Source organism: Mustela erminea, chromosome 17 (genome assembly GCF_009829155.1).
Source record: "Mustela erminea isolate mMusErm1 chromosome 17, mMusErm1.Pri, whole genome shotgun sequence".
Classification (NCBI taxonomy): Eukaryota; Metazoa; Chordata; class Mammalia; order Carnivora; family Mustelidae; genus Mustela; species Mustela erminea.
Window position 1 is genome coordinate 61,257,200 of NC_045630.1, and position 23,285 is coordinate 61,280,484.

General features: G+C 40.7%; 1 long non-coding RNA gene across 7 annotated transcripts; it reads right to left on the reverse strand.

The window, feature by feature from the left end:
- Nucleotides 1-1,919: 1,919 nt before the first annotated feature.
- Nucleotides 1,920-13,885, reverse strand: LOC116575772. 7 transcript variants are annotated; one of them, XR_004279943.1, is made up of 4 exons: nucleotides 13,782-13,885; nucleotides 11,776-11,878; nucleotides 8,500-11,364; nucleotides 1,920-1,959 (listed from the first exon to the last, which is right to left on the reverse strand). It is a non-coding gene; the product is annotated as an uncharacterized LOC116575772 (long non-coding RNA). The 7 variants fall into 7 exon arrangements; XR_004279946.1 differs by lacking the exon at nucleotides 13,782-13,885 and adding an exon at nucleotides 13,113-13,281; XR_004279945.1 differs by lacking the exon at nucleotides 13,782-13,885 and adding an exon at nucleotides 12,788-12,878.
- Nucleotides 13,886-23,285: the final 9,400 nt, after the last annotated feature.

A 23,285-nucleotide genomic window follows, 5' to 3' on the forward strand; every position in this document is an offset into this window, starting at 1 on the left:
GGTGAAATGGGCTAAGTCATACTTAGTGATGGTTGCATGACTGAATATACTGAAAACCACTGAGCTGTATACTTCATGTGAATTATATTTCAACTAAGATGTTTTTAACAATTGAATTAAAAATTAATATCTTTAATCACACTAGCCACATTTTTAAAAAATCAGGGGTGGGGGACTTTAAGCAAATGACTAATGAACTGAAACCAGCACTCTTGAGACAGAAGAGAAATACATGAGAAGAAACAGTGATGGGCATGAGCTGGGCCACGCCATGTGAACAATGGACTCTCAGTGGGTACTAGTGAACTGTCTATGAATATGAAATAGATGTGTTTGAAACGGTCTCTTGAGACTCTTAATCTCACAAAACAAACTGAGGGTTGTTGGGGGGAGGGGGGTTGGGAGAGGGGGGTGGGGTGATGGACATTGGGGAGGGTATGTGCTATAGTGAGTGCCGTAAAGTGTGTAAACCTGGAGACTCACAGACCTGTACCCCTGGGGATAAAAATACATTATATGTTTATTTAAAAAATTAAAAATTAAAAATAAATAAATAAATAAATAAATAAATAAAAGGTCTCTTGAAACACAAGGTATATACTACAGGAAAATTGTCTGAACTAAAAGTACTTTAGCCCCCCAGAACTAAAAGTACGCAAAGCTCAACAGCTGAGGAAGAAGAGGAAGACGTAAAGGCTTCCCAGAGTTCTCCCCTTATTAGGGCAGAGTAAAGTTGGGGGAAAAGTATCTTCAGGGGAAATGTGTGACTTAGTGGAGGGAACAGTTGGTATGTTGTTTTCAAATAATGCAAGAAGCATACGTGTTTGATCTCTAACGTATGGAGACTGAATCACGCATCAATAACAGGGAAAGCTTCCGAATTAACAAGAAGATGGAGCAGGAAAAGGAGTCAAGAGCTGTGTGAACACGCCAGCAAATACAAGAAAAGAAATAACGTAAAAACATTTTTTTTTTTTTTTTTAAGCAGAGCTGGTTTGGTCTCATGTTTTCTTGAGGCTACACGGGGATTATGGGTTTTTGGAAAGAAAAACCACAGAAGTGAAATGCCCTGTCATCGCATCCCCTCAGGTGATAGATGACATGCACACAACATCACTGGTGACATGAATTTTCATCACTTGTTTCAGGTAGCGTTGGCCAGGTTTCAGGCATAACTGTAAAATATTTTCTTTCCCTGATCTATTGTTTGGAAGCCAGCCGGTAGGTGTCCGACTCCCGATGGGGTGAGGATGAGGGGGTGCAATGGGGGTGCCCTTGCAGCATGGAATTAAGCTCCACCTGCTGGACCAGGGAGCATCTACATATATTTGGTTTTTGGTTTTAGGTTTTTCATTTTATTTTATTTTCTTTCTTTCCGGTGTTCCAGAATTCATTGTTTATACACCACACCCAGTGCTCCATGCAATACATGCCCTCCGTAATACCCATCACCAGGCTCACCCAACCCCCCACCCCCTCCAAAACCCTCAGTTTGTTTCTCAGAGTCCACAGTCTCTCATGATTTGTCTCCCTCTCCAATTCCCCCATGAATTGTCATTTCTCTCCATCTCCCCGTGTCCTCCGTGCTATTCCTCATGCTCCACAAGTAAGTGAAACCATATGATAACTGACTCTCTCTGCTTGACTAATTTCACTCAGCATAATCTCTTTCAGTCCCATCCATGTTGATACAAAAGTTGGGTATTCATCCTTTCTGATGGAGGCATAATACTCCATTGTATATACGGACCATATCTTCTTTATCCATTCTTCCTTTGAAGGGCATCTTGGTTGTTTCCATAGTTTGGTGACTGTGGTCATTGCTGCTATGAACATTGGGGAACAGATGGCCCTTCTTTTCACTACATCTGTATCTTTGGGGTAAATATCCAGTAGTGCAATTGTAGGGTTATAGGGAAGCTCTACTATTCTAGAATGAAGATTTCTCTCTTCTCTCTACTATGAAATAAATTTTTTAAAAAGCATAAACATGAGAAGAATAAAGTCCAGTATATCAGTCATTCCAATAAATGTTAAATAACTAAATTCCCATTAAGAAGCAGAGACTGTTCAGCAGGTGGCAGAGGAAAAGTGGAACAAGACTAGACATATGCTATTTACTATAAACATATTTAAAAGAAAGCAAACATATTAATTAATTAATTAAAGACATGGGCACCGAACAACTATTTTTTTAAAAGCAGGAGCTAACCACATTACTTGGCATCAGGGAAATACAAATCAAAACTGCAATGAGATATCACCTCACACCAGTCAGAATGGCTAAAATTAACAAGTCAGGAAATGACAGATGCTGGCAAGGGTGTGGAGAAAGGGGAACTCCCCTACACTGTTGGTGGGAATGCAATCTGGTGCAGCCACTCTGGAAAATAGCATGGAGGTTCCTCAAAAAGTTGAAAATAGAGCTATCCTATGACCCAGCAATCGCACTACTGGGTATTTACTCTAAAGATACAAATGTAGTGATCCAAAGGGGCATGTGCACCCGAATGTTTATAGCAGCAATGTCCAAAATAGCCAAACTATGGAAAGAACTTAGATGTCCATCAACAGATGAACAGATAAAGAAGATGTGGTATATATATACAATGGAATACTATGCAGCCATCAAAAGAAATGAAATCTTGCCATTTGCAATGATGTGGATGGAACTAGAGGGTATATATCCTGAGTGAAATAAGTCAATCAGAGAAAGACAATTATCATATGATCTCCCTGATATGAGGAATTTGAGAGATAAAATGGGGGATTTGGGGGATAGGGAAGGGAAAAAAATGAAACAAGATGGGATTGGGAGGGAGACAAACCATAGGAGACTCTTAATGTCACAAAACAAACTGAGGGTTGTGGGGGGGAGGGAGATATGGAGAGGATGGTAGGGTTATGGACATTGGGGAGGGTATGTGCTATGGTGAGTGCTGTGATGTGTAAGCCTGACAAGTCACAGACCTGTACCCCTGGGGCAAATAATACATTATATGTTACTTTGAAAATTTTTTTTAAAAACCAGGAGCTAAGATCAAAAAAAAATTAAATTTAAACAGATTAACAGCATAAAGGGAAACATTACGTATTGAGACAAGTCATAAGGCAAAATTTTGGAAGACAATATGACTCATAACCCTGTGTGCTTAAAGTAATCATGGCACCTAAATACTTAAGAAAAAAACTTAGAAATGTTAAGGAGAAATTAAAATTTCAAATATAGTGAGAGACTTCATTATACCTCTTTTATATTTAGATAGATCCAATAGACAAAAAAAAGACAACCAACAAATCAGTAGAAATTAATTCATAGATATATAATTATCTATTGTTATGCAAATAATGGATAACATAAAACAAACCATTAACTATTTTAGATTATATTTCATTTACAATGGGAACAAAAATTATAGAATACTTAAGAAATTTAGCAACAAAAGCACAAGACTGATATGAAGAAAATATAAAATCTTAAAGATATAAAACAATGTGGGGAAAATACAAAAGCATACCACAATTCAATCTTAAAATTTGGCATCAAAAACAGTCACTTTTTCTGAAATCATTTCCTAAAATTTTTCCAATGAAAATCTCAATTAGTTTGTTTAATTGGGTAAAATGATCTTAAAACTTATGTAAAGGAAAAACGTGACCAAGTACAGCTTAAGGAGGACCTCTTGACTTATCAGATAACAAAATATATGATAAGGCCATTGTAGTCAAACTAATAATCTATTTCCATGAGATGAGGAAAACAGAAAACAGATCAGAATAAAATATAAAACCCAGAAATAGATCTCACTGTATATGATAATCCATTTTATGACAATGGGAAAATTATGGATAATTTAATAATTATTGTTGGCCCCACTAATTATCAATCTGGAAGAAAAACTTTGTATATCTGTCTTAAGCCTTATAGTAGAATAAAGTTCACATTGCTTAAATATTTAAATGCAAAAATAATAAATAAATGATTAAAAGTTTGCTAAAACTCTAGATGATTACATAAGCAATCTAGGGAAAGGAAAGACCTTTTCTCTTTTTTGTTGTTTTCTTTTAGGGAAAGACCAAGACTGAAAACCTTGGAGCTGTCAGGAAGAGATAAGCATACTTGCCCCTATTTCTTTATTTGACAGATATTTATTGTGTGCAATTCATTTCCCAGGATTCTCTGCACACTCAAGACAAAGTCTCTGCTCTCACAGTGCTCTCATCTTGGAAGGGGAACATAATAAACAAATAGATGCCTAAGTAGCAAACCAAGTGATAGGAAGTACCAGGAAGAACAAAGCTGAGTGTGGGAGTGAGTGGCAGGGCTGTTCCTGTGTGTAGGGTGGTGTGATAGCCGTGGTGGCAGACTCTCAGGTCTCTCTTCAAGAGAAAACCTGCTTCGGGCAGGGTTGTTGATACCATCAGTGGCTGCCATACCTTCAGGATCCCCTGCAGTACTCATGTCAAGGCCCCTCGCTTCGCAAGCTCCTCCCAGCCATACCTGGGCATGTTGTGGTGTGGCTACAACAGCTGACCTTCCTGACCCCCATAGGACCCTTCTCCTAGGCAGTCCTTGTTCTTGGAGCTCACCAAGTCCTAAGATGTTCTCAGAGCTGTATTTTCTTCTGGAGATCTTCCAACCCCATCCTCTGTTCTTCCCTCTCTCTTAACACCGCTGTCCTATCTGCACTCCTACCTGAAACCTATTTCTGCCACTGCTGCTCTTCCCCCTTTGCATCTCTCATACTTCTACTTCCGTCTTGAGCTTTGCTTCCTGGTGGTCCCCAAATGACACACATGGTCATAGAAGAACTCATTTTTAAAGTAAAAAAAATGCATGACCAGAGTCCGGAAAGAATTGAGGTAGAAAGCCAAGAGGATATCAGGTGGAGGAAACACCCAGAGGGAGGGAACAGCAAGTACAAGTCTCTGAGGTAGAAACATAGTGGTCATGTGAGATAGATTGGATTATTGTCCCCAGTTCCTCACCCTTTGTCTCTCAAGTGACCTTGTGGTACTTACTGGAAAATAGAGAATATATTTCCACTCACGGGCTTTGGGTTTGGTAGTATGATCTGCTTGGCCAACAGATTGTTAGAGGAGATCACTTTAGCAGAGGACTTTTTTTTTTTTTTTTTTTAAGCAAAGGCTTTAAATGCACTTACAGAGATCTGGCTGAACCTCTTGTGCTTCTGTGGTCACTGTAAAAGGAACATGCATGAGCAGCCATCTATCCTAGAAATACTGAATATGCATGTAGCAGGTCTACACTCAACCCAAAGTGTGGATCCAGCCTAGCCCAGGTGAGCTTGGCTTAACCTCTGAGTAAGAAAAAAATAAGTGTTTTATAAGCCCCTGAGATTTGGAGGTTGCCTGGTACATCAGGTTTGGGGGGAATATCTGATACCTGGTTAAGTATTGGCAAGGAAGTTAATGTGACTGCTGCATGTTGAGCGGGGGATGGTGGTAGAAGGCAAGACAGAGACATAGCAGGGAGCCTAACCATTGAAGGCCTCATAGACCAGAGTCTTTGACTCTTACTCTGAGTGAGATGGGAAGCCATTGGAAGTTTGAGACCAAGGGTGATGGTATTATTGACATTATAGAAGAATCACCATGGAAATGGCTTATGGAAGAAAAAAGGATGCTGTTAAGTGAAGTCAGTAGGTGTCATATTAGTTTGCTAGGGCTTCTGTAAGAAGTATCACAAACTGGGTGGGTATTTTTGTATTATTTTTTTAAACCTGGGTGGTTTAAACAGCATAATTTATTATCCCACAGTGCTGAAGGCTAGAAGTCTGAAATCAAAGTTGACCTCTTTCTGGAGGCTATGAGGGAGGGATCTGCTCCAAGCCTCTCTCCTTGCATGTTACAGCTCTCTTCTTCCTGGGTTTTCATAAGGTCTTCCCTCTGTATTTTCTGTGTCCAAATTTCCTCTTCTTATAAAGACACCAGTCATGTTGGATTAGGGCCCACACCAATGACCCCATTTTAATTTGATTACCTCTGAAAAAATACTATCTCCAAATAAGGTCATGCATGTTCTGAGGTACTGAGGTTAGTCCAACAAACTGTTTGTGAAGAGACACAATTCAACCCTCTACAGCTGTACGATAAATCTGGGGGGAATTTGCAACTCAGAGAATAAACAGAATTAACAACCCTATTATAAAAGTAGCTCTGATAAATTGACAGGAACAAGTCTGAAAAAACAATTGAAAAATGGACAGTAGACATGAAGAGGCGAACTGAATGGAACAGAACAGCAAACCCAAATGGCCACAAAGGTTATAAACAAATGCTCAAGCTTGCTAGTAGTCAAGAAATATAAAGTGACAAGGAAAAATCACTTTCCACCTATCAGAGTGGCTAAAAGTAAGAATGCTGGTGATATCTGCAATTGGCAGAGATACAGAGAAAAAATACCCACATACCAATGCAGCCTTTTACAGAAGTAATCTGGAAACTTGTACTAACGCTGGAAAGGGTGAACAATTTCTGATGAGTCGGCAGCAGGGTATATGCAAACCCCATTTCCCAGAAAAACAAGGATGACCAACATTTTAAAATGTTGGTATTTTAAAATACCAGAAAAACAAGGATGACCAACATTTTAAAATGTTGGTATTTTAAAATACCAACATTTTAGAGTCTCTAGAAATGGTCCTAAGGGCATAGAGCAAAGAAGCACTTGTTTAAGAAAATCTACTTAATTTTGGTAAAAAAAAAAAAAATGCAAGAATCTACTCTACACCACTTGTGAGACAGCTTGTTCCTTCTCTCCCCTTGCCCCCAGTTCACTGTGATGGAAGTTTCATTTCAGGCAAGTGTGGTCAGGAGGATGAGGTTCTCTCTTCCTTAACCTCCCAATCAAGGGTCTGGTATCAACCCAGGAGGAGCAAGCTGTGCATTTCACATTCCTGTCCACTACTCTCCCCCAGTCTATATTACAGGGGCTAATGTAGGCAGGCAAAACCAAGAAGCCAGAGACTCCATTTCTCCCCCAGCCTGTACTCAAATGCTGAAGGCTCTACCCTATATGCCGCCAGATGAGAATAATTGAGGACCACCACCAGCTGACTTGTTGCGTATAGGTTCTACCAGGAGAGGCAAGCTGAGAAGACCAGAAGCTACCACCTCTGACCAATAGCCTGTTTGTAAAGCAGGAGTCATTCCAAGAGAAGCAGGCTACATCCCGGCATCCAGCTCCAAAAAATCAACCCAGAGATCTTGCCCAGAGTAGAAGGTATGTCAGAAAACAGAAAGCTCTGAAGCTCTCCACAAGAGAACTGATATGCAGACTTATAACAAGAGAAGAGATTGCTTTATTAATTGAAAAAAACTTCCCACAAAGAAAAGCCGTGACCCAGAAAACTTTAATGGTGAATTCTACCGATCATTTAAATAATTCTTTGCAAGCTCTTCCAAAAACTCAAAGAAGAGAGAAAATTTCCCAATTTATTCTATGAGCCTGTATACCAATAGCAGTCAAAGATATCACAAAAATCTATAGACTAATTTATCTTAGGAATATAGATGTAAAGTTCCCCAACAAAATACTAGCACATCAAATCTAACAACATGTAAAAAGGATCATATACTATGACAAAGTGGGATTTATCCCTGGAATGAAAGGTTAGCTAATATCCAATGTTTAATTAATGTAATACACCATACCAGCAGAATAAAGGACAAAAATCATGTGTTCATTTAAACAGACTTAGAGAAAGGCATTTAAAAATGTCCAACACACATTTATAATTTAAAAAAACTCAGGATGCCTGGGTGGCCCAGTCGTTAAGCCTCTGACTTCAGCTCAAGTCATGATCCCAGGGTCCTGGGATTGAGCCCTGCGTTGGGCTCCTTGATTGGCAGGAAGCCTGCTTCTCCCTCTCCCACTCCCCCTGCTTGTGTTCCCTCTCTCACTGTGTCTCTGTCAAATAAATAAACAAATAAATAAATAAAATCTTTTTAAAAAATACTCAATGACTTAGGAATAGAAGATAACTTTCTCAGCCTGATAAATGGCACTTATGGAAAATTCACAGCTAATATCATATCTAATAGGGAAGGACTGAAAACTTTCTCCCTAAGATCAAGAACAACATAAGGATGCCCATTCTCACCACTTTTATTCAATATGGTACTGGAGGTCCTGGCCAGTGCAATTAAGCAAGAATATAAAATAAAAGGCAACCATCCCAAAAAAGAAGGCATAAAACTATCTCTTTTCACAGGTAATATGATGTTATACATAGAAATTCCTAAAGAATCAAGATACACACACACACACACACACACACACACACACACACACTCATGCACCATTAGAGATAATGAGTGAATTCAGCAAAGGTTCAAGATACCAGATTGACCAACAAAAATAATTTGTATGTCTATACACTAGTAATGAGCAATAAAAAAAAAATGAAGAAAATAGTTCCACTTTCCACTTTGGAAACAGTTTAGCAATTCCTGAAACAATTAACATATACTTACCATAGGACCCAACAATGCCACTCCTTGGTGTATGTGATGGTTAATGTTACATGTCAGCTTGACTGGGCTGTCCAGATGACCACTTAAACATTATTTCTGGATATTTCCAGAAAAGGTGTTTCCAGAAAAGATTGGCATTTGAGTTGGTGGACAGAGTGAAGCCGAGGGTCCTTCCCAATGCAGGTGGGTATCACCCAATTCATTGAGGGCCTGAGTAGAATGAAAAAGCCAAAGAAAGTTGACTTTGCTCTGTGCCTGAGTGTTTGAGCTGGGGCATCAGTCTCCTGCCCTTGGAGCCCTTGCTTTTCAGGCCTTCAGACTGAAATCTGTACCATTAGCTCTCCGGCTTAGGTCTTCAATCTACCACTGGTCTACTGGGACTCCAGCTGGCAGAAAGCTGATCATGGGACTTCTCGGCCTCCATAATTACATAAGCCAACACCATTAGATAAATCTCTTCATTTATATCTTGATTCTGTTTCTTTGGAGAAGCTTGACTAACACAGTATGTACCCCAGAGAATTGAAAACAGAGACTCAAACCAATACATGTACACCATGTACAAAATAGTACTATTTACAGTAGCCAAAAGGTGGAAGCAGTCCAAAGGACCACTTAGGGACAAACAGAATGTAGTAGAGCTGTGTAGTTGAATATGATTCAGCCATGGAAAAGAGTAAGGTACTGATACTTCCTGTGCCATGGCAGAGCCTTGAAAACTTTATGCTAAGCAAAAGAAGCAAATCATAACAGACCACATACTGCAGAATTCCATTTCTCCAAAATGCTCAGGATTGGGAAATCTATAGTGACAGAAAATAGATTAGTGGTTGCCTAAAGATGGAAGGTTGGTGAGAAGTGAAAAGTGACCACTATTGGGTATGGATTTTTTTTGAAAAGAGATAAAAATGTTCTGATATGGGTTGTGATGACTGCACAGCTCTGTAAATATTCTAACCACCATTGAATTGGTTTCCTCAGAAATACAATTCCCAGGACATAAGAATACACACCCAGGGATTCTTATTGCAACATTATTCACGCCAACACTGTATCAATTACAATTAGAATTACAATTAAGGTCATGAAAACAAAGTGACTGTTCATCTATAGGGGGTTGTGTGCATTAGTATAATACACTCGTGCCATGAAATATGGTGCCGCCATTACAAAGCATGAATTCTTTCCCTAACAATGGCCTTGAAAGGATTTCCATTAGTTTTTATGAGCGAACAAGACAAATGGAATAACTGTGTCTATAATGGGATCACATTTCTGTAAAATAATTAATGACCCAAAACCTGTTTCCTATGCATATATTTGTGTACACACACACACACACACACACACACACACATGCGCGCACACACACACACTGTACCTGATCACCTCAGCAGAAGTGTGATCATGGCAGAAGTGTGCAAAAATGCCCCAGGAGTGGGTGGATCATTGGAGCTATGAAGAAAATGATATTGCTTGGGTTTCCCAAACAGATACTGAAATCAGCGACATATCTGGCACCTGAGCTTAAGGACAGGACATTTTGAAACTACTGAAACATAAGATTTGTATAATGACATGCATATTCCACAGGATCCAGTCTCTGCCACTTTCTAGCTGTGTTGTTTTGGGCACATTACTTCTCCTTTCTTGCCTCAGCTTCCTCCGTTAAAGGGGAGATAATCAGGATCTGCTTCAGAGAGTGGGGGTGAGGGCTGAAAAAGTTGGTGTGTACACATCCTGTTGTTTGCTATTTATTATTATCTGTATGACTTGTTCTTCGCTGCAAATTTTGTACAAAACCACAGCCTGTTCCTGCTCAGGAAGTACAATATGGTTGTTTTTCTTCTTGTTGGCTTTTTCTTCCTCTTCTCCCCACCTTCTTCCCGTAATGGAAGGACGTGTACTCCTGGCCTGCTCTGTGGTCACTCTGAAGTCATGGCAACACTGAACAGAGAAATAGGCCAAGCGTCAGGCAAGGCCAAGTGATAATATAAATGGACTTAGCAGACTAGAAATATGGACAGCACCCAATGAAAGGAGAGTCATCTTGGGAGGCAAATGCAAATGACTTTATCTAAGAGGAAATAGTTCGATGCATACCCAGCCTGAAAGGGAAGAAGAGCGTCTCTCAGGGAGATGGACACAAGGAGCAGGAAGGGAAAGGACCCTGACAGGGCTATGGCAGCGTCCCTGCTCTGCACATGATGACCCCAGGAAAGGAGATAATTCCTCATGAGACACACCCCCTGACAAATATGTCCTCATCCTATGGACTGTTTATTTTGCTTCATTTGGATTTTCCAACTCAAATAGAGACCAGTGGTCAAGTGGTTGATGTCATTGGTTCACCAAAAATATTTTTGTCAGTTGCATTAGTCACTCTTTTGGCAGCTTTAACAACCAAATTGGAACCATCGCACATAGTCTGAACCACTGCTGGGCACTGTGCCCTCATGACAAGCACAAATACCAAATCTCGTACAGAGGCAGGTCTCTGTTACACTGTATAGACACAGCCTTGGGCTCCAAAGCTAATGCCCCCAAATATACTTGGCACAGAGCTGGTTCTGGGAGCTGGGAGGTCACTGCTGTGGCTGTATCTCCCCATGGATTTCGCCTGGAGCCTGCCTCTCTTCTCCCGGTCGGGCATGTCATCTCAGGAGGCTTCGTGTCTGTAGACAGGAGAAATAGGCTGCTCTTAAGAACTGTGAAGCATTAGAGGGCAACTGACTAATTAAGCTGAGAGAGAACCCACTCATTGTCCGTTCACAAGTGCTTCTGTAGTTCTCTCCCAAAGCACCAGACACAACGGGGTTGCAAAGAAGAGACAGGCATGGTTCCTTGTCTTGATGAGTTTACACACTGTCAGGAGAGACAGAATGGGATGTAAATAAATATCAGACTAAAATGCAGGCTTAAATAAAATATAATGAGGAGAGAAAATATGAAGAAATTACTTGCAGCTTGGAAAGCTCTCAGAGAGCTTAGGGAAAGAGAAGTGCCTCTCTCAAAACCCAGAAAGAGAAGTGCCTTTGTCAACTCCCAGAAGGAGTTCAGTAAATGAACATGCTGGGGAAGAAGGAAAACAGAGATGCCAACATTCCAGGATGAGAAATCATGGGAATAAAGGCTGAGGGAAGAAGGGGGCTTCCCTGGAGAGTGGGGAGTTGTGCTGGAGTGATGAGTCTGGGAGTGGAGAGAGAAATCCCAGAAAGGAAGACATGGAGACAAGGCTTGGTAGATGGAAGCCCAATCCTATGGGGGCTGGCTTACCTGGTTCAGGAATCTGGACTTTGCTTTGCAAGCAAAAGAGAACCAATGAAGGTTTCTGGTCAGAGGAGTGACATGCTAATTGCTGTGCACAAGATAGATTCCTCTGGAAAGAATGGGAAGTAGAAAAGATTAGTATAAGTGGCAGTGAGGAGAACAAGGAGGAAATGGCACAGTCCTCAAGTTATATTGACTAAGGTCTCAGCTAGGGCTGTGGCAGTGGAGATAGAAGGGAGGGACTGAATGAGGAGACATCAACTCTGTGTAGGCTGGGAGCTCAAAGGGATGATAGCTTCTCACAAGGATAAGAATGGATCAGTATCTGTCTGGCCTCTAACTATGACAACTTGGACTAGTTCACATCCTGTTGTTTGCTATTTATTATTATTCAGAGGCTTCTCTGAATTGGTTTTTTTCTTCTGCAAATTGGGGACTATAACTCTGGCGTCTGATACAATCGGCAGAAACTGGAGAAAATAAGACCCATTCGATCTCATGAACTGTTTACAGCTCCCTGGAGTAAAAGGGCCCTAAATCTACAAAAATCTTAGCAAAGAAAGCCAATTGTTTTAGAGTAGTAGGATTAATGGGTGGCACTTTTCAGTCCAGACAACCTTCTTGTGGTTGAGCTGACTCAATTTCCTTTTTAAAGAAACTTTTTCTTCTCAAGGTTGAAAACAAAAAGATCTGAAGGTCATCATAAACTAAAGTGAACATCAAAGCAAGAATGTTTCTGTAACTAATGACATCATCAACACACGTTGGAAATCAGTCACAGGATCTGTCAATAATGGGTTTCATTGTCAAAATCTGCTGATTTCCTTTATGGATGCCAGATTCTTGATTCACTAAAAAAATCTATGAGAGCATAATCTCCATCAGGGAAGCAAACAGCGCTATCTTGTTCACCTGTCAAACCATCATCATCTAGCTCAGGCACCCTATCATCGAAGGAGAGAATGATATTAGTGAGCTACATGGTCACCCCCAGTTAGTACATGGTACGTTCTCCTACCAACGAGAAGTTGCAGAATTATTTCAATCAGACCTCTCTAGCAGCACAAGGGAAAGTGTCAATGGATCCAAGCAAACTTTTTCTAGGGGAAAAACTTATATTTAAAAAAAAATTACATATATATATATATATATTTCTAACATTATGAACTTTATTTCCTGCAGACTTAATTCTTTCAGTCTCATTCAAATTTTTCTTAAGGATCTCTACACGTATATCATGCTAAGGCTGAAAGTGGTCATCATGAGCGTCATCATTTGGGTCAGGGCTCTAAGTTGTAAGTGAGAAAAACCTATTTAAACTGGCACATATCTTAGAAAACTACTTGTCTTCAAGCATGGTTGAATGCACATATTCCAATGATGCCAGTAGGAGTTTGTCTCTCTCCATCTCTTGGTTCTCCTTTCTTCTGTGCTGGCTTAATTCTCAACTGGGTTCTCCTTTGTTAATTGCAAAGAGTCCAGAAACTTCAGGCTTCAAGTTTTACCAGTCTAAAAACCCAGGAGGAAAAAGAAAGCCTCTCTTTCTCAGTAATTCTTCCTAAAGTCCCAGAACGGCCTCTCATTGGCTGAGCTTGGGTCTCATGCCCATCCCTCCACCAATCACTGGAATTCTAATTGTTCCAGGCTAGCCCTGGAGCAAGGGAACTGAGATCAGTTCCTTGAACCTCTGCTTGAACCACAGAGACTATAAACAGAGGAGTGGGAAGAGAGGTAGTTTCCCAAAGGAAAATCAGGTGTTGTTAACAAAAAGGGTAAATACATATTTATATGTAGAAATATATACAACAAATATGTAAATATAAATGTAAATATATGTTAACATATATGTAAATGTATATATCAAGTAGGTTCATGCCACAAAGGCAAAAATGACTTGATATCTTTTAAAAAAAATCTATCAGTGTGATTTCAACATAATGATGAATCAAAGGAGAAAAATCATATGATCATATGAACAGACACAAATCAAGTGTTTGTTAAGTTCAACTCACATATACCAGTATGTTTTTCAAGAGGCAACTTCTTTGCATGACTTATTTCACTCAGCATAATCTCCTCCAGTCCCGTCCATGTTGATACAAAGGTGGACAATCATCCTTTCTGACGGCTGTGTAGTATTCCATTGTTTATATGGACCACATCTTCTTTATCCATTCGTCTGTTGAAGGGCATCTAAGCCTGGTGCTGGGTATTAAGGAGGGTACGTATTACATGGAGCCCTGAGTGTGGTGCATAAACAATGAATCTTGGGACACTGAAAAAATATATTTTTTTAAAAGGATAAATGGATGGTGGGAAGACTGGATTGGCAGGTGTCACCATCTTCATCCATCTAGAATGAGGATGAGTAGGGCCACATCTGATGGGTTGTCAGAAAGAAAGTGATTAAGCCCCTTGCCACTATGGATGCTATGCATGTGGTTAATGATAACAAATGAGATCTGGCTCAGCCGGCAGCTGCAGAAAAGGAGCCAGCAGGGTTGGGAGTGGAAACCAAGCAGCAATCCATCTTACAGCCTAAGAGTTCCCTCAAGTCTGTTTTAGTACACGAAATGCCCAGACTGACTCAGGCACTTTTCAAGTTGCAAAACTTGCTCTCATGCTCAGCAGATATATTTGAAACTGTTTTATGACCAACAGTTAAACAGGAGGAAATTAAGGGAGAGAAATCAAGGATACAGCTTCATGCATAAAACTCAGCCACACAATTAACAGAGCCCACGTTAATCACGCGTCAGTTAGGCCTCAGTGGTTTGATGGTTTTGGCAGAAATACGCAAATCCTGATAGGCAAAGAGGGTTGATACCAACATAACTGAAAAACCTAAACATGGGGGCTCTATCATTAATTAATCAATAATCACTCTTTGTGGTATTTGTGTGATATTTGGTAATTGAGTTTTTTAGTGTTTCTCTCCTTTTAGCCCCAACTGTTTGTCATACCCAGCATTCCTTTATCTAGACGTTCCAGTGGAAGATGAGATGTGTTTTTAATAATAATAAAACCCTTGTATTTGTAGATCACGTTGTACTTTATAAAATGGCTCACTAGAGTCTTCCAGCAGCCTTCGAAGATAAGCAAGACAAATATTATCCTCCCAAGTAACTACCAGAGTGTCAGGGTTGGAGTCTGGCTTGAAAAATACCAGCAGAACCCAATTCTCTTGCAAGCAAGTAAGATATCTTCTCGTTCTGCTGGTGGAGTGTTCTGGAACCTTGGTTCAGGGTGAGGCACAGACAGGTGGATCCTCTTAGAACAGAACCACCCTTAGTACTTGTAGTCCAGGGTCCCAAGGAAATGCTACACAAGAGGAAAGGGATGAACTATCCCTGGACTTGAGCAGAAATATCTCAGGCCAGAGAGCAACAATTCCATAGACAGGGAAGAAAAACAATCATGTAGAAAATCCAGAGAGATGCCTTTCATAAGATAATACAAAGATGCTCTAGCTATCTTCTTACTTCTGGTGTGGTTAAGAATTCTTTGTACTTCCTTGAAATGTACTATCCCGTTAGCTCTCAATCTCTTAGACCAGAAGTATCAGCATCTGCATGGCTTTAGGAAATCTTGAGGAAAGAGTTGAGTTCCTACAGTTGGGGGACTTCTTATGTCTTTCAGATGCATCCCTCCAAAGCTGATAAAGTAAGAAATGTACTCAGACAGTGGTTCCTTGTTTTAATAAGAAAAATAGAGGCATGTTGAATTAATGTTGGTTACTTTTTTGCATGACCCTAAGGCCCATGCTTGGAACTACTAACTCTAAAAATGATCATTACTAAAATCATTATCTTAGTTCTTCTGGACACCTGCTGTCTTAGGAATCCTCTTCACTGCCTTTCTGAACCCGAGTCACACTTTTATAGATCCCAAGTCTTCCTCTTTTTATTTGGTCTCTTCTTTTACTAGAACACATGCTGGACATCTTCCTGATAAGTTATATATTTCTAAGTCCTTAAATGACTCAAAATGTTTTAATTTATCCAATATACTTCATTGATGAGTTGGGTAGATAATAACAAATTCTAGAAGGAAATCATAATACCTCAGAGTTTTGAAAATTTTAATCACTCAAATTGCCTTTTACCATCCATTGCTGCTGATGGGGCCTTTGGGTGAGCTAGCTTGATTCTGGAAAACAGGATTGCCACATTTAGCAAGTAAAAATACAGAATACCTGATTGAATTTCCATTCCAGATAAACAAGGAAATATTTGGGACATATTTATTCTAAAAATTTATCCTTGTTTATATGACTTCAGATTTAATTGTGTGTCCTGTGTTTTATCTTTTACCCCTGTTGGGAAAGCTTTTAGGACATTCTCATTATCCTTGATGTACTGGAATTTCGTAGTATATTTTATTTGATTTATTTATTTTTTTAAAAGATTTTATTTATTATTTATTTGACAGACAGATATCACAAGTAGGCAGAGAGGCAGACAGAGAGAGGGGGGGAAGCAGGCTCCCTGCCGAGCAGAGAGCCCAACGTGGGGCTCGATCCCAGGACCCTGGGATCACGACCCGAGCCGAAAGCAGAGGCTTTAACCCACTGAGCCACCCAGGTGCCCCTCGTAGTATATTTTAAAATATTTTTATCTATTCATTTATTTGAGAGAGTGCGAACAAGAAGGGGGAGGGGCTGAGGGATAAGCAGACCCCTTGCTGAGCCGAGAGCCCAACCAGAGCTAGATCCCAGGACCCCAAGATCACAGCCTAAGCCCAAGGCAGATGCTTAACCAGCCGAGCCACCCCTGTTCCCTTCACAGTATTTCTAAGTGTGCATCTTTAAAAGAAAAAAACTCATCATATTAATGCTAATTGAGCCCCAAGAAAGAGGGTATGGTTTTGTTGACTTGTTTAACTGGTGAGTCATGACTGCTTCTATGCTGCAACTCTCTGTCAGCTTGGGTTTGAGGAAATGGAGCAAGAAAAAAGGTTTCATCAAACATGGAGTTTAAAAATCCTTAGAGAAGGTATTATCAAAAAAAGAGGCATAGGAAGACTCCAGTGTACTCTGTATAGGGCCTGGTCATCTAGTTAAATTATCTGGTTTGCAGCCCAGCCACCCAATCAGCATGTCACACAGCATCAGTATACAATCTTAGGAAAGGACCCAGAATTCAGGCTGAAGAGCCTTGCTTTGTAAAAGTGACTCTTCTGAACACATCCTGAATTTACCATGTAATTGCTCTGCTGTGAACATAGCACAGAGATATACTATCTCCAACCGAGAAGATGATTTGCTTGTGAGATGCATATTTCCCGGGGTTATCTTGGAGTGAACTAGCCAGAAAGTAAGTGAAGAGGCAGAGAGATAAGAAGTAATCACTTTGGAAAGTAGTCGTAAAATCAGGCAAGGTAAAAACAGGTCAAAGAAATTAGAAGGAGAGCTATAGAGCCAAGAGAGAGGAGATTAAAAAAATAACTTCAGAATCATTGAACTGGGCATGACCTTAGAAATCACCTGGGCCAGCCCCTCCTCTCACCAGCGACAATACCCAGGCTGCGGGAGCAGGAGGAGCTTGCCGAGAGTCACAGAACCAGACCAGACCAGTTCCCCTGATTCCCAGTCCAGTGTTTGTTTATTCCACTCCATTGACGGTGCCGTTTGGGACCTCTTGCACAACAGCCCTATTTAATCATCTTGACAGCCCCTGAGAATGATAAACTTACTCTGCAATGATCTGACTCAGCTCAGAGTAGCAGTTTCACCAAAAGCCCCATTAAAATGCAGTCAATTCCATAGGGGTGGTGGATTGCAAGGGGCTTGCAGAAGGTTCCCCTGACCAAAAATATTGCCTGCACCCACCTGCCTCTGTGTCTGGAATTAAACGTTGAAAATGTCTGTTGTAATGCAAATGACTACATTTAACATTTTGCTTCTATCTTTGTAACAACTCCTTAACAAAGATGAAGGTCTTGATGGAATGTGACATGGACAAATATGTCTTGATTGGATGGGGGTAGAATGATTAGACGATGGTCTGAAATGTATTAGGACCCATCAGGTACAAATGGCAGCAGGTGCCTATTTCACCATCATCATTTCATATCAGACAAAGCAACAGATTGCTTTGTGCCCTAATCATTTTCCTGTCATCAGATTTCACTTTTGGTGTCTGATGTCACAGTAAGATATTTTAGTAGACCTAGTTTCCTTGATTACTTGAATAATTCACATTTTGTATCTGAATATGGGATGTTTTCAACAGAACAAAGTCCCTTTAAATGGCAATTTTGATTTCCGCAACAGGAATTGCTATGTCTGGACCACATGTGAAGGTCATTTGCCTTCTTCTCCTTGTGATCAGAAGTTAAGGAAGATGAAGATTGAAAGATGGCCACTGGTTTTTGCCAACAAAGAGCAGGTGTAATACAATGATATGGACCAAGGATAGATTGCCATGCCTTGTTGAGAAGTGAATCCCTGCTGAGCAAAGAGCCTGCTTCCCCCTCTCTCTCTCTGCCTGACTCTGCCTACTTGTGATCTCTCTCTGTCAAATAAATAAATAAAATCTTTTTAAAAAATTCTTAAAAAAAAAAAAGGAAGTAAATTCAGGTGAAAACGTGGGGGAAAATAATGTAGACAGTCTTTAGAGAAGCTTGACTATGCCATCAACAGAAAATGTTTTATTAAAATGTTTGATATTGATTGGTTGGTTAGTTTCAAAGGTGGGAGATCTTGAGCATTTCTACTATCTTGGGAGAATACGGTAGGGCCTCAGCTTCTTCAGCTGCATATTGCAGAAATGCCAGTACCACCATAAAAAAAAAAGTCTGTCCAAGATCACATAGCCTATTGGCCAAAGCATCAGGATTGAAATTTGGGTTCTTTATCAGCTTGTTCTCTTGAGTCCATGGTGTCTCTCCATTTTGCAAATGTTGGGTTTTCAGTGGGTCATGGGAGGATATAGGTGGTTATTTCTGTACAAATACATTTGGAAAGAGCTGTTAGGTCCTCTTGGGCATGGCAGGGACAAAGAAAGCCAATACTTGGCTAAGTAAATGCATTCCATTTGTCAGACACCAGAGTAAGCACTTTACATATAACAAGTTATTCAATCCTCATAGCAAATACACAGAGCAGATGAAGTTACTATCCTTACTTTACAGAGAAAGACACTGAGGCTCAAAGAGATTGAGTACCTTACCCAAGGTCACACAGCTAGTGAAGTCCAAAGCAAAGAGCCCATGTGCTTAACCACTAGACTATACCGTCATTCATGGGAATACAGAGTAATACTGATTTTTATCACAAATTACCAAATAATATTTTTAAATGTCACAACTCCGTTTTTTCTAGGCACAGTCATATTTATTGCCCTATTTTACTTTATTTTACTTTCAGAGCAACCAGTTGTGAGACAGCTAAGGCAGAGAACACCATCTGCATTTGAAAGTAGGGAGACATTGAAGCATATTCTCTCCCTCTCACTCTCCCCCTTCACCTCACCCCAACCAAACACACACACACACGCACACACTTCTATCAGGAAACATTGGAGCCTGGGCTGGCTCAGTGCCCAAAATTGCTGCAGAGTTGCCAGGACCCTTAAGGGAAGAGATTCGGTCCTCTGCTGTTTTTAGCAAGTAACGCCTGGTGTCCAAGGTAGAGAAAATAAACCCATTCCATCAAAATGCCAGAACACAGGCCCTTGAGCTGCTTTATCAAAGAACTAGATGAGAGGATTCATAAGTAATAATCAAGGAAACAATTCCTAGTAATAGAAACTCTTTAAAAAATAAATGTAGCATGTCTTGACCCCTTCTAGACTTCTCCCCCCCTTCCAGGTGACCTGCAGTCACTTGGCATCAGGCAGCTCTTTGGTGAGATGGTGATTTGCAATTAGCTTTAGGAATAAAAGAGGAAACACAAGTTCGTCCCACATGCTCTTGACACATAGCAGATTATTTAGAAAGGTAGTATTAATCAGTTATGGAAAGGAATCACTAGTGTGAAGAAGAAAAGTCAGAGTCAGCGCAGGTGTGATTTGTTGATAATTTGAAGGAAGGGCCATGTCTTATTCATCTTTCCACCCCCAGCAGCCAGAACAGTGTTTGGTGCACAGTCAGTGCCCAATAAATTTTGTTTAATGATTGATGAATATTAACCAGCATATAATGAGGGTCATGCCTGCCACCGTGCTTTGATTCTCAAAAACCAATGATTACCCTTGTGAAATCTACTTAGTTGGGCAGAAGGAAAATCAAAATGGCACCAAAAAACTGAAATTCCTGGCCTGAAATTCCTAGGGAATTGTCTCAACTTTTAACTTGCTTGACTGGTAACATTCTGACCTTTATGAAAGCAATTCTATCATTGGTGGGTAAGTTTCTAGACCAACTATAAGATTCTTGTATCTATATTCAACAGCAGCATAGAACCATATTCCCATTGTAATTATGTTTACTTGGCAAGATTTATTTGGACCTCCAATCTGAGGTGGCAGAAAGAGGCATTCTTTTGCTGGAATCCCAGTTTCAGATTCAGGAACTCCTTTTTAACCCCCTTCCAACTCTGCCTTTCTCTCCATTACCTGGCGAACCTAGTCATACTGCTCTGTGCCCTGACAGAAGCCTCTTCTCTTTCTATTTCCTGAAATCTCAGCCTATTTCTTGAATCTCAGGGACTCTAGTCTGACACTTTGGAATCACCCTTACTCAGTATGCCCCTCACTGCCCACCCCCCACATCTTAACAGGCTACCAGGTACCAGTAATTCTACTTGGCCATTACTTTATTTCAAGATATTATCTTTCTGAACTACTGCAAAATATTTCTGTGTCCCAGGGAGAAGAAAGCTATAAATGCTGTAAGTCTTTTTACCATTTCTATGCATGGAAAATTACCTGAATTAATAGGTTTATATGTGTACTCAGGTCATTACAACACTGGGGTAATAGATGAGAGGAAGGGATAAAACTCTCCAAAAAGGGCACACTCATTCTTCAGGACCTTGGAGAGAACCAGCAGAGGCAGCTGATGAATAGATATCGGCAAGTGCCTTCAGAACCAGCTCGTGAACAAGGCCAGTGCAGGGAAGAACTCAAGTGAGATGTCCAGTCACAGATTTTCCTTCTGGTTCTTGAAACTTCGAACCCGTTCCTGTTTCAGGGCTTTTGTGCCAGATGTTTCTCCTGGCTGGAACCCTTTGCTCCTGTATATTTGTATTGCTCTCTGCTCCTCCCCACTCAGGTCTCACCTCAAATGACTCTGCAGTAAAGCCTTTCTTCAATCACTTTTATTCCATTTCCTCATAACAGTGACCACTATTTGCAACTGTGCTACGTATTCATTTGCCTACCTGACTGTCGTCTCCCTCACCTTCACAGAAAGTAAGCTGCGTGAAAGAACAGACCATGTCTGTCATCCCAGTGGTGTTGAAAATGTACCTGACACCCAGAAGGCACTCTATAAATATTTGACAAATGAGCAAATGAAATAAGACAAGCAGTGAGAGCAGGCAATTAGATTTGAGACTGAGGAGACTGTTGAGGACCTTGAACCCAACGGTTTGAGCTAATACCAGACACGTATTGTTGGGTTTGGAAAAGGAGGATCTGAGATGCCATGTGTAGGCTTGTATTAGCGTGACTCATGTAGAAACGGGCATCTAACAGACTCATTGGGTGACCCTGCCAATACTCCATTTTCATTTCTAGAATAACCAACACATTTTGAACTAATAAAAGTGAGGCAATTCCATATTCTTCAGAACCAGAAGGGAATGAGGAATGTTTCCCCACTTACTTCCTCTAGTTACGTACTTTGATTTTCTCAGTGACATCAAATGGAGACTGACCAGGCAAATCACTGAATGGGTTGTTGAACTACTCCGTAGAGGTCAATGAGTAACAACGGTTGCCCCTTGCGCACCCAAATGTTTATAGCAGCAGTGTCCACAATAGCCAAATTATGGAAGGAACCTAGATGTCCATCAACAGATGAATGAATAAAGAAGATGTGATATAGATAGATATAGATATAGATATAGATATAGATATAGATATAGATATCTATTTATCTATCTATATACTGGAATATTGTGCAACCATCAAAAGAAATGAACTCTTGCCATTTGCAACAACATGGACGGAACTAGAGGGTTTTATGTTAAGCAAAATAAGTCAATCAGATGGGGCGCCTGGGTGGCTCAGTGGGTTAAAGCCTCTGCCTTCGCTCGGGTCATGATCCCAGCATCCTGGGATCGAGCCCCGCATCAGACTCTCTGCTCAGCGGGGAGCCTGCTTCCTCCTTTCTCACTGCCTGCCTTTCTGCCTACTTGTGATTTGTCAAATAAATAAATTAAAAAAAAATAAGTCAATCAGAGAAAAACAGTTATCATATGATCTCTCTGATATGAGGAATTTGAGAGGTCGTGGAGGGTAGGGAGGGAAAAAATGAAACATGGGACCAGGGATGGAGAGGAATCATAAGAGACTCTTAATCTCAGGAAACAAACTGAGGGTTGCTGGGGGGTGGGGGGCAGGGGATAGGTGGCTGGATGATGGACACTGGGGAGGGTATATGCTATGGTGAGTACTGTCAATTGTGTAAGACTGATGATACCCTGAAACAAATAATACATTATATGTTAATAAAAATTAACACTTACCTTTTTTTTTTAAGATTTTATTTATTTGTGAAAGAGAGCACAGGTAGGGTAGGGAGAGGGACAAGCAGACTCCCTGTTGACCAGGGAGTCTGATGTGGGTCTTGATCCCAGGACACTGGGATCTTGACCTGAGCTGAGACACATTTAACCAACTGAGCCAGCCAGGTGCCCCAACCCTTACCTTTTTTTAAGGACTTTATTTATTTGAGATATTGTATGAGCAGGGGAGGGGAAGAGGCAGAGGAAGAAGCAGGCTTCCTGCTGAGTAGGGAGCCTGATGAGTTACTCAATTCCAGGACCCTGGGATCATGACCTGAGCGGAAGGTAGACACTTCACTGACTGAGCCACCCAGTGACCTGCTCCTGCACCCTTATTTAAAGAATTCTTAGGAAATGGTAGAGTCTTATGGCCAGGGAGCTGGAATCCTGCCATGTCTGCTGATGAAGAAGGAGCACACCCAGGTGGTGGGAACACCTGTCTGCCCAGAATTTGTATTTGGTTAACAGGTTTTATTTGGCCCACATAGTGGTTTTAAGTTTTTAAAATTAACCACCAGCATTTTATTTTTATTTTTATTTACTTTTATTTTTATTTTTATTCAAGGAGGTTGCACACTCAGTGTGGAGCCCAACATCGGGCCTGAACTCACAACTATAAGCTGTGATCAAGAGTTGGACATTTAACCGACTGAGCCACCCAGGTGCCCCCAACAGCATTTTAAAAAATCTGAAGAGTTCACTTAAAATAAAGATTTCCAGCCTGTCCTAAAAAGGCAGAAGTTCAGGCGCCTGGTGGCTCAGGCCTTGGGCGGGCTGCCTGGGCTCGGGGCATAATCCCAGGGTCCTGGGATTAAGCCCCACATGATGATCCCTGCTCAGC